The following is a 10386-nucleotide window of genomic DNA, read 5'->3' on the forward strand; positions in this document are numbered from 1 at the left end:
GGGAGGGGTGAATGGGGAGTGGTCTGAGACCCCTTTGGCCTGCTGTGCTGAAGATGTCGGCACATGCAATGGTGCCTGCGGGAAGGCACTGGGCTGGCGAGCGCCCTGTGGCACACACGTCCCCAGAGCCTAGGGGTGACCGTTCGCCCAGAGCCTGTACCTTGCTGAGACCTGCCTCCACTGGCCACTCCACTACACCGGGAATGTAGCTACCCGGGAACACACGGACTGGCCGGGCTGCCTGTTTTCTGTCTCAGGAATCGGAGACCAGCAGACTGGCTCCAGTTTTGACTATTTTTATAGACTTGTTTTATTGCTAGGTAGCAAACTGCAGTAAATCACGCTCCAGCGGCTGTTGCACCTAGCTAGGTACAGCAGGACGTTTGCCTTGGTTATAACTAGCCTGGAATCCCCTCTGCCCAGCCATGCCTCAGAGGAGTCCATGGGCCGCTCTGCCCAAGGCAAGCTGGCATTATTCCTATTGACCCTGCCGGGACGTTGCACCAGCTCGACCTGGGCTGGCCGCACTCTCAGGGCCTGGTTGAAGCCTGAGACCCTGGAAGAAGTCCCACCATATTCCATCGCAAGGAGGGGGGGTTTAAGGGCCCTTGCTCACAGGCCATGTGTCCAGTTATTGGCTTTGCCGCGTATCCTCCGTCCGAACTGAAATGGGGCCCAATAGCTCCTGCATCATGAAAACGGCCGACAGTCACCACCAGCCCCCCGTGACCAGGTTCCCGACATGGCTGCTCACACCCCACGTAATGGACAGGCTCTGTGGGGTCAGTGGCAGGTTTTCTTTTTGAAGCCGTTCCATGCTGCAGGGCTGGCTTCGCACCACTCGCTTTGCTTTGCAAGCACGGACAGAGTTTATTACGGCCGCTCTCGCTCCCCAGCGGGGTTATTACAGGATCGCCTACAACAAACGGGCGAATGGGTGGAATTCAGAGGGTAACGCCGGGAGATTGCACATCTGAGGAGCTGGCATTCAGAGGAGGTGAAATGCAAGTTCAGAAAAGAGCTGGATAGATTCATGGAGGTTAGGTCCATCAATGGCTATTAGCCAGGATGGGTAGGAATGGTGTCTGTGACGTAGTGGGGGTACCTGGCTGGTTTCTATGCTGCTGGCTCTGGGGGAACCCCCACTGGCTGCCGTGGGTACCACGACCCAGCAAAACAGGATGAGTCACCATGCAAACCAGTGGCCAGACACCCCCCATGGAGAGGAACAAAGGAAGATGGATGCTGCCCTGGCTGGGGGGCAGGGCTGGAAGTTAGTTAGTGGGTTGCTGGCTGTCTGAGAGCATGGAGGAGAGCCTAGGGGAAGGGGCTGGAGTTTAGGGGCCCAGTCTCCCCCATCTCAAGGGGGCCTGAGGCATCCTAGCCCAGATCTGTGACCAGATTACATCTGTGCTGTGCTGTATCCTGGAGAGGCAATAAACTTCCTCTATTCCACCGGCTGGTGCAGTCTGTTTGTGCCATTTCGGGGTGCAGGAGACGGGGGACCCCAACGCGCCGTCACAGTGTCCCTGGCTTCTGTTTCTCCGGTGGGTGACGGGCGGATTCCCTATTGTGTCCCCTCCCTCTGGGCACCTGGCATTGGCCACTGTCAGCAGCCACTGTTGGCACTGGCCACTGTCAGGTGAAGGATACTGGGCTGGACGGACGGTTGGTCTGACCCAGCGTGGCCGTTCTGATGTTCATATGAAAAAGATTTTTTTTAAAGGACACCTGAGCTGTATTTGGGGCAGTGAGTATTTTATCTCTCTGCCATGGTCATCCCACCCTCCCCTTACACCACGGCAGAAACGCTGTGGGGAAGGGCAAGCACCAGACAGGCGGTGGGTTGGTATTTCAGGAAGGAAACCTATGAAGGGGCGCCATGCTTGCCGAAGGCACGTGGGTCAGCGGGGTTTGTGAGGAAAATGGAAGCATAAGAACAGCCAGACTGGATCAGATCAAAGGTCCATCTAGCCCAGTGTCCTATCTTCTGACAGTGGCCAGCGCCAGGTGCCCCAGAGGGGATGGACCGAAGACAATGATCAAGCGATTTGTCTGGTGCCATCCATCTCCAGCCTCTGACAAACAGAGGCCAGGGACACCTTTCTATCCCCTGGCTAATAGCCTTTTATGGACCTAACCTCCATGAAATTATCTAGCTTCTCTTTAAACTCTATTATAGTCCTAGCCTTCACAGCCTCCTCTGGCAAGGAGTTCCACAGGTTGACTACATGCTGTGTGAATAACTTTCTTTTATTAGTTTTAAACCTGCTCCCCATTAATTTCATTTGGTGTCCTCTAGTTCTTCTATTATGGGAACTAATAAATAACTTTTCTTTATCCGCCCTCTCCACACCACTCATGATTTTATAGACCTCTCTCATACCCCCCCTGCACATTCAGGTGAAGGCCTTTAAAAAAGATGATTTTCTATTTTAGGGCCTAGCCAGAGACTGGGCGGTTCCAAGTGGCTGCACCTGGCCCCATTACCTCAGAGGGTGCTTGGATGCTTGCTGCTTTTATAAGGCAATATTTGAGTAGGGTGGTTACAAAACAAGGCTCACTAATGAAGCCAACAGGCTGGTTGGGTTTTGCTGTGGGAGGCTTTAACTAGGAATTTAGCTGGGGTAATTTCTTCAAGCTGACCTGCAACACTTGTGGAGGGCCAGGATTACCAGTCCAGGAACAGGATTGATTACACTTGGAACCAGAACGCTGGGCAACTGGTGTTTCCTTTGCTTGCCCCAGGACATTCTCTGATAGAAAAGGAATAAGCTTAAAATGCTAATAGAGAATAATTTTCTGTACAGTATCCAGTGGAACTCACTGCCACAAGATTTTCAGGACAAAACTTAAGAAGTGTTTTAAAAGAGCTGGACACTTGTAACTGTGGGTGTTCCCATTCTCCATACATTCGATAGGGGAGGAGGGGTTGAAATAGAAGAGAAACCCTCCTACTTGAGGGCCTAATGCAAGCTCTCTCTCTACAGGGGGTAGGAAGGCTCCAGACAGGCTATTCTGTAACTGCCCATGGTGTGGGTGGTTTTCTGGCTTTCTGTACTGGCCACGGTTGGAGAAGATCCACAGTTAGCCAGATCCAGCATGGCAGTGCTAATGGTCCTGCGTGGGGAGTGCTTTGTCTCCCTTGCAATGTATTAGGACAGTGGTCGCATCCTGTCGATCAGGATCTCCTGGTAGATCTTGGAGCCTCTGACAGGTGAGCAATTCAGGAGCCCTGCCTGGGGAAAGGGAGGGAGGATGGAGTGAGCAGGGTGTGACGTTGCGTCGGGGTTCCCCTGCCTCCTGCACCCCCGTAGTGGCACGAACAGACTCCACCAGCCGGTAGAACAGAGGGAGTTTATTGCTTCTCCAGGATACAGCACAGCACAGATGGAATCTGGTTCCAGGGCCGGCCTAGGATGCCTCAGCCCCCCTTGAGATGGGGGAGACTGGGCCCCTAAATCCCAGCCCCTTGCTTAGGCTGTTTCCTCCATGATTCCAGCCAGAAACTAAAAAACTCTCTTCCAGCCCTGCCCCCCAGCCAGGTGCTGGTCTCTGCCCTCCTCCCTTTGTCTCTCTCCCTGGGAGGCTGAGCCTGGGTGTCTGGGTTAATCCGCATTTGGGAGAGTCAGTGAGAATCTCCCATCCCGGAGCAGGGGGACCCCGGTCACAGAGCAGACAGCCCCCCACTGTGCCATACAGACAGGGCCTCCGAGAAGAAGCACGAAGGAGGCAGGGCCTGGGTATCTGGGTTTGAGGTAGATCCTGGGTTGCATTTAAATTCAAAGTGATCTTGTGCTTAAAACGGCTGGAGACCCCTGTATTAGGACAGGGTGGATGCCTAAAGCAAGGCAAGAAAATGCCTTCTCCATAGCTTCAGCTGTTTGCACAGGATCCGGAACACCTGTCCTAGCAGGTGGATTCATTAGGGAGCTGAATTTCCCTAAGTTTTTCCATTTGCCTTGGCGATAAAGCATCCCCTGGCTCCCGAAGAGGGGTGTGCCACAGGCTGCATTTCCATTTTCCTCCCTCCAGCGCTGTATTTTGTTTCTTTGAAGCAGCAAAGTTTTGTTTCCAAGACCCAGCTCTGCTAATGAGCTTTGTTACAAAACACCTTGTGTTGAACTGACCGGGGCTGTCCCTGACTGCGTAAGTGGCAAACACCATCAAGGGTGGGGGGGTGTTTATAGGGAAACAGCCCAGAATTCAACCCGTCCGGTTGCTATTGTGGATGCAGGCCGTGTGCACGCCATTATCTATAGCTCGTTGCTCTCGTCAGGCTAGAATTACTCCCCAAAGTACAGCCAAGCCCCCCACTAAAAGTGCATTTTCAAACCAAATTAACCCCGTGACTGTTATTGCGTGAGGCCTTCCTGACAAAGGGAAAATTAGCTTTGAAACTCCGTGTCTGTTTGTGGTTAAACTGAAAAGGCTGAGCTGTGCCCTTTCCCTGCGGCCTGTTGATAACCTAATGATGTCAGGTGTGCCCCAAATAAACCACGGGGAGAGAGCCAGTTGAGAGAAATACAATAAAAAGGACAGTGTGTAAGTTGGCAGCATGTATGAGCAATTTTTTCCTGAATGAAATTAGGGGCAAGAGAAATTCACAGAAACCTCCCAGCCTTCTATCAGTGCTGGCGGCAGAGGAATTCTCCAGAGCTCCACTGAGACAGTGTTTAGTCTATAGGACGTGAAGTGAACAGCACAACAATCCTTGGTTTTTCCTGCACTGTGTTGTACCAGCAAGAATGACCTAGAGAAGGAGGCAGCAGGAAGAGCATGCCCCGTTTTGTCTTTTAGCAGCCATCAGCTAGTTCATCTTCTTTTCCTTGGGCTAAGGCCTTCGCTCTGTTTCTCAAGGAACTGGGGAAAGTCTTTGTGATGATGGAAAAGGCCACAGAGTTACAGCTGCTGCAAAAGGTTGCTTGTGAGACTCCAAATGTGGCTCCAACAAGGGTATGTTTACACTATAGTGGGGGGGGGGGGTTTCAGAAAAACGGAAGAACACAAAAACTTCAATTATGTCCACACTGCAATCGTGTTCTTCCGAAAAAAATGGAAAGAATTGAGAGATTTTTCCGACATTGGTATGAGGAAGAAGCCATGTTCAGAAGAGGGAGTTCTTTCGCAAGAAGAGGTAAGAGCAAAAAGCACAAAGCACAGGTGTCCTGGTGGCCACTCCGCCCATAGTAATCACAGCTGAAACGTGAGAGCGCGTCCATTCAGTGTGGACGCTCTCTGTTGAAAAAGCAGATTGTTTTTTTCGATGTGCTTTTGCAGTGTGGACGCTCTCTTTTGGAAGAAGTTTTTTTGGAAGATCTCTTCTGGAAAAGCTTCTTACATAAGCAGGGCTCGACAATCTATGTAATCTCCTCGCCCAGGGTGAGTAGATTGCATCCCGGAAGAGCCAGGTTCGGGTGATCTGCACATGCGCAGAACGCCGGACAGTGCGGCTGGCGAGCCCTGTACATGAGAATGGCCAGACTGGCTCAGACCAAAGGCCCATCCAGCCCAGTAGCCTGTCTGCTGACAGTGACCAATGCCAGGTGTCCCAGAGGGAGTGAGTTGAACAGGTAATGATCAAGCGACCTCTCTCCTGCCATCCATCTCCACCTCAGGCAGAGGCTGGGGACCCCATTCCTTACCTGTACTGGCTAATAGCCATTGATGGACTCAACCTCCATGAATTTATCTAGTTCTTCCGAAAGAGGCCTGCAGTCTAGACCTAGCCACGGTGTTCAGCTAATGACCTGTATTAGGGGCCATGCTTTAGTGCTTCGTAGCTATTGCCACACCCTGCCAGGGCTCTTGGGATGGAGGTGCTATTGGTTCCATGCTGCAGCCAGAGAAAATGAGGCAGAGTCTGTGACTGGAGCCAACCTCAGAGCTAGGCTTTAGGGGTGCCTGGCTCCCGGCCTGAACTAGGTCACATCCCCCCTCATGAAAAAGTTGCTTCCTGTCGATTGAGTGTCTCTGTTTCAAGGCCAGGCCTGGCTCCCTGTGTATGTGACGGTCTTCTGTGCGTTTCCACCGTTCAATGGCCTGTAGGACCCGGGAGGCTGGGTTACACGATAAAATCAAGGGAGGCCTGTAGATTTTGGCTGAACGACTCGTTCTCCTGGGGAGTCAGCAACGCAGTGGGGACAACTCTGGTCAAAATAACCAAGTACACCCATCATTTCTGCCGGGCCCTCAGGACGCAGGCCACCCCGCTTGCCCTGGGACTGAGGGGAGGGGATTACGTTTGCTGCCTGGTGCCTCACCGATGGGCTGAGAATAGCACGTCGTGTGTCTTTGTAGCTACCACAACTAGGGTTTGTCTGACAGGGCCCTTTGTCCACTGGCTTTCGGACGGGCTGCCCCGCAGAGCCTAGGAGGACACGAGCAGGCCGAGGTGCTGCTGACTGACTGGGCATTGGATGCTTTTTATGCAAAAAGGGCTGTGACGGCCCCGGTGCGTGGGCAGTTCTTCTCCAGCCTCTTGGGGCCCTGGGCAGTGTTTCTCCTTTCCGGCAGCTAGGGAAAAGGGCCGTGCGCCCTACAGCTTCATGCAAACCCGTCGGTGGGGCTCAGCGGCATCCCCTCACTCGGGGCCAGGCCTGTTCGGACTCTCTCCTCCTCTCTGGACGTGGGTCCCGGTTGCCGTGAGTCCCTGGCACCCAGCCAGCCGTTTGCTCCATTTGCCAGTCCGCTCAGGCAAAGCCATTCTCTTGGGGGGGGATGAGCTTTAGGGTTGCACCGAACCTGGCCAACTCGGCAGCCCGGGGTCTCCCTCCATCACGGTGGCCGTGGTAGAGTTGGAGGGTTCTCCCTGAATCGACGCCTCAGGCTCAGGTTTGTGCTCCAGTGGGGTTTTTACCAGTTTCATCGTGAGCCCAGCAGGAGCCTGATCTGCAACCCACTGAAGTCAGCAGTGCCCTGGGCCTCGTCCGCACTGGTTCCTGCCCTGCCCCATAGACGTTTCCGTTCGGCTCCCAGGGCCCTGCTGTTCCTATGGAAATGGAGCCACCCTGCTGCTGTGACTCCTCTTCCTTTTCATGTCTCCTCCTTTCCATCCCGCCCGTGCCGGACAGGAACACACAGGGAGGGGAGGGGAAGGGAAAACCCTCTCTGGCATATCCCCCTCCCCCATATTTTCCTTTCTCTCTTTACAGTCTGGCCAAGCTAGTCCATTCCAAGGTGAAACACCTGGGATCAGTTAGTGACCTCATGGCTAAATTCAGCCCCAGGGGGGTGTCTTAGGGAACAAAGCAGGGACTGGAGTTAACTGTCCCTCTGGGGATCTCACAACACTTTCCCCCTTGTGGCAAGCAGAGTGGGGAGACCCTTGGAGGGGGTTTAACCCTTTCCTCTCCGATGACTGGTGTATGCTGGCGTCGGAGCCAGTTGCTACTCTGGGTTGGTTCCTGGCTCTGAATGGCCTTGCCCCCTTTGGCTTTGTTCCGTCCGTGCCGGTCACTAGAAGTGGGTGGCAATAGAAACACTACGCTCCTCTCTTTATTGTCGTCCTTGACCCATAGAGCCTGGGGCCTGTCAGCCCTGGTCTACACTAGGGAGTCATCTTGAAATAACCCCCCTTATTCTGAAATAAGCGGAATGTTCACCCTCCCAAGCCCGTTAGTTCGAAATCTGTCGTCCTGCGTTCCTTAGGAGAGAACACGATTTCGATTTTGTTATTTCAGGAGTTATTTTGAAGTTAGTTATTTCAAAAGAGTTTCCTAGTGTAGACGTGCCCTCGGGGCTGCTCCATCCTTCCCCCAGCATAGGTTCACCCCAGGGCTGCATCACTTTCCGCAGCCCACGCTCATCCTGCTGAAGACCGGCCCAGGCTGGCTTTTGGGAAACGTGGCTGGGACACTTGGGTCCTGAGGGAAGGGGGCTGGTTGGTTGCCATGGCAAAGCTCAAGAGTCGTTTTAGTTCCCATACCCAGAACCCACCACGAGCCCCAGCGCTGCACCTCTTGTTTTCTGAGTGGGACGTGCTGGCTAGGGAGCCCGCAGAGAGAGGAGGCGGTATCTAGCAAGAGGAACCTGTGTACGATTGGATCCAACCGCTGATTTCCCCAGGCCCCTGCCCGAATGTTTGGCGGTTCTTGGCGTGTACGGGACGGGCACGTCTGAGAACAAAGGGCTCTCGAGGCCCAGCTGATTTTTGCAGGTACTGGCTGGCAATTGGTTCTTGGGGACTGTTGTGTTTTTAACCCATCTCTCCAGGGTGTCGGGCTCTCTCGCTGCTGCTGCAACATCCGCCAGCTCTTGCAGCTCCTGGCAGGAGCAGAGGTAGCAAGGAGCACTGCTGTGACACTAGGCAGACCCGTGTTTCTCTGGGTGAGGTGGATTCTGGCTAATCGCTCACTGCGCGGAACACGGAGAGCAAGGGCAGTCTCAGAAAGGGCGGGCTGCCAACAGAGGAGAGCCTGGTCCACACACCGACTGCGTACGCTCGCAAAGTGAGGAACTTTGTAACTTCTCCCCTCGACCCTCACACCAACCCACCCACCACCTGTGCAGCTGCATAGGCCAGTGCGTGGGTAATGGAACAGCCATGAACTCTCCTTGAATGTGCATCTCTGACAAGGAGGCTGTGAGCATAGGCCTGCTTGATTGCCTGTGCCCTGTCCAAACAAATACCTCTAAGCCCACGTTTCTCAAACTGTGGGTCCTGGCCCCCCGGGGGGTTGCGAGCAACTCAGAAGGGGGTTGCGGTATCACAAAGTTTGAGAACCCCTGCTCTAAGGGGCAGGTGGGGAACATTTTATTATATTAGAGGCTGCAAGTGGAGATGTTGTTTGCTCCTCCTCGAAAGACAAGAACTAGGAGTCACCCAATGAAATGAATAGGCAGAAGGTTTAAAACGAAAGAAAATATGTCTTCACACAATGCACAGTCAACGTGTGGAACTCCTTGCCAGAGGATGTGGTGAAGGCCAAAAGTATAACAGAGTTCAAAAAAAGAGTGACACACATTCGTGGAAGACAGGCCCATCAATAGCTATTAGCCAGGCTGGGCAGGGATGGGGTCCCTGGCCTGTGTTTGTCAGACAGGGGAGGGATTGCTTGGTGATTTCCTGGTCATTCTCCCTGGGGCACCTGCCACTGGCCACTGCCAAAAGACAGGACATTGGGCTAGGTGGACCTTTGTTCTGACCCAGTCTGGCCGTTCTTATGCTCGTAGCTCCTCTGAGTTTGGGGGGAAGCCGTTGTCGTTGTTCTGTGGCTGCCTACATAAGATTTTTGTGTCTACCTTGGATTGGAGGGGTTTCATGCTCTGCCTATAAATAGCTCTCAGGTGCTGGCTGCCCCAGTCTCCAGAGCCCTACGAGTCTGACACAAAAGGAGAAAAAGCCCCACAGACGTAACTGCTGCCTGCCTGGTGCCCAGCCCTTCCCGTACCAGGCTCTGGCTCCTGCCACCATAAACCGTGAGCAAAGGTGCTGGCTGCTGGCATGTTTCCCTAGGTCGCTGCACAGGCAGGGTGCGTGTGTGACTGCAGCTCCCCGCAGGGCGGTACGGCACTCCAAGCCAACGGGCCCTTACCCAGGCTGCGGAGCCGAAATAGCAGCTGTGGGCTTTGAGTGCCTCTCAGAAAGGGACGCTTGAAATGGGGCGTTTACAGGCTGATGCTGACCCTCGTAGCCAGTCCCAGAGCTCTTGCCTCTCGCTCCCTGCGTGACCTCAGCACCGGCTGCACGCCCCGAGCCCCTGCTGACTCAGAAAGCTGCCAGCTGCCCTTGGAGACGGGAAGAACCGTGCTGGCTGCTCCCAGCCCAGGTGAGAATCCCCCGCCTGGCCCAGCCCCTGGCAGGGAGGGAAACAGCCGCTGGCATTTGTCTGACTCAGCCTGGGAGCAGCGGGGCAGGGCTGGCCGGACCTGCCTGCCGATGCTGGGGTGACCTGGAGAGACAGCTGCTTTGCATGTAGCCGTGGCCTGTGGCTACCTGGGAAGTGGTGCTGGCCGGCTAATCGTGCTGCGGGCCAGGCGTGCAGAGCTGTGGTCCATCTAAATGTTAGCTCCCTGGGCAGTGTAGGGAGCATGGAAATGAGGCAACAAGTCCCCCTAGTTGCTTCACATAACGTGCCCCTGCAGTCCAGAGACCAGCCGCAGCCCTCGCTTCTCCTGCCCGGCTCCGGGGAGCGGTTGATGCAAGGGCCGGGCTCTGAGGGGCGGCAAGGCGGCATGGGAAGCCCCGGGAGCCTGCGGTTGCTACGTGTGTGGAGGCAGCCGTTGGTCCACGGTGGGAGGGGCGCGCATCTCTGTGCCAGCGCGCGCCAGCCTCTTGCTCCGAGCTGGGCTAATAGGACAGTGGGGAGGAGGACGGATGGCTGGCACGCAGCCAGGCGGGAAGCATTGCTGGGTCTCCCCAGGGCCTGCTCGGTGACGCAATGG

The sequence above is a fragment of the Pelodiscus sinensis genome, chromosome 20 (genome assembly GCF_049634645.1).
Source record: "Pelodiscus sinensis isolate JC-2024 chromosome 20, ASM4963464v1, whole genome shotgun sequence".
Classification (NCBI taxonomy): Eukaryota; Metazoa; Chordata; order Testudines; family Trionychidae; genus Pelodiscus; species Pelodiscus sinensis.